This window comes from Pollicipes pollicipes, unplaced genomic scaffold (assembly GCF_011947565.3).
Source record: "Pollicipes pollicipes isolate AB1234 unplaced genomic scaffold, Ppol_2.1 Scaffold_4219;HRSCAF=4965_pilon_pilon_pilon, whole genome shotgun sequence".
Lineage (NCBI taxonomy): Eukaryota > Metazoa > Arthropoda > Thecostraca > Pollicipedomorpha > Pollicipedidae > Pollicipes > Pollicipes pollicipes.
In genome coordinates this window covers 33,837,710-33,838,846 of record NW_023596448.1, presented here as the reverse complement: position 1 = coordinate 33,838,846, position 1,137 = coordinate 33,837,710, and positions in this window count along the sequence as shown.

Below are 1,137 nucleotides of genomic sequence, written 5' to 3'. Positions count from 1 at the left end.
CCTGGCTCGAGACCTGAGGATGGCACAACGTGCCCAAGGAACCTTATCAGACGCCTGCAGAGCACCATCCTCTTACTCTCTACAGTCAAACCCGTACAACTCAGCCTTACGAACATGGTTCGCAGCAGGTGCAGGTGCTCTATTTCAGTTTTTGCACCGGCCAAGCTATCTAGGCATTCCTTGACAGATGGTATGTAGCAGATCTCGCCCATCGTCTTGCTGTCTAACGCACGGAAGTTCACCACACAACGAAAAGTACCATCTCACTTCTCAAACACCAAAATGGGTGACGACCAAGGGTAACTGGTACGCTGGATTAGCCCGAGGGCCTCCGTGTCAACGATAAGCCCCCGCACTTCTGGTCTCAAATGATATGGGGTCCTTCTTGGCCAAACTGCAACAGGTGGCGACCCGCCGGTGTTGATGTCGAAATGGGCGCGATGTGCTCGTCCCAGCTCAGCATCAGAATTTGCGAACACGTCCAGACACCCGTGAAATAGACTCTTCAGTTTCCTGTGACTGACCTGGTTGACTTCCGCTTCAGCCAAATCAACGTGTACCACTCCGACCCGTGTAGGCCTGTCACTCCCTACTGGAGCCGTCTCCATGTCTTCAACCTCATCAACGACGGAATGGATACAAGGACGGACAGAATCTGATCCGGGGTTTTTCCACGAGAATTGGAATGCGGCTAATCCACTCCAGGCCTGGCCAGGCAGGGACTAACTGAAATCCCGTAACGTTCCACTTGTCGAGCATCCGGATCAAACATAACATCTCGGGAAATCGACTCCAAATCCTCAGCTTGCGCGTAAATCATCCTTTTAGAAAAAGGTTTTGCCGTTCAATCAGATACAAGGTGCACAGAAACTGGATGCGTCGGAGTGCCTACTCCTCCAACTGTGTGCGAAAATGCCCTAAATACAGCACCCGCTCGGTGTAGTTTACTTGGACGGACTTGAACAACGTCAGAGCATCATTTCCAAGGATGGCCGAAGCAGGCAAATCTTCCACCATCAGTGCCTGAGCGTCATTTATCGTTGCCGGACCGACCGAAGCGTTTGCCGAAATCATACCAACACGTTTCAATGTCGTGTGATTGGCTGCGATCGGGTGTACAGCCGCTGGGTTGAGTGG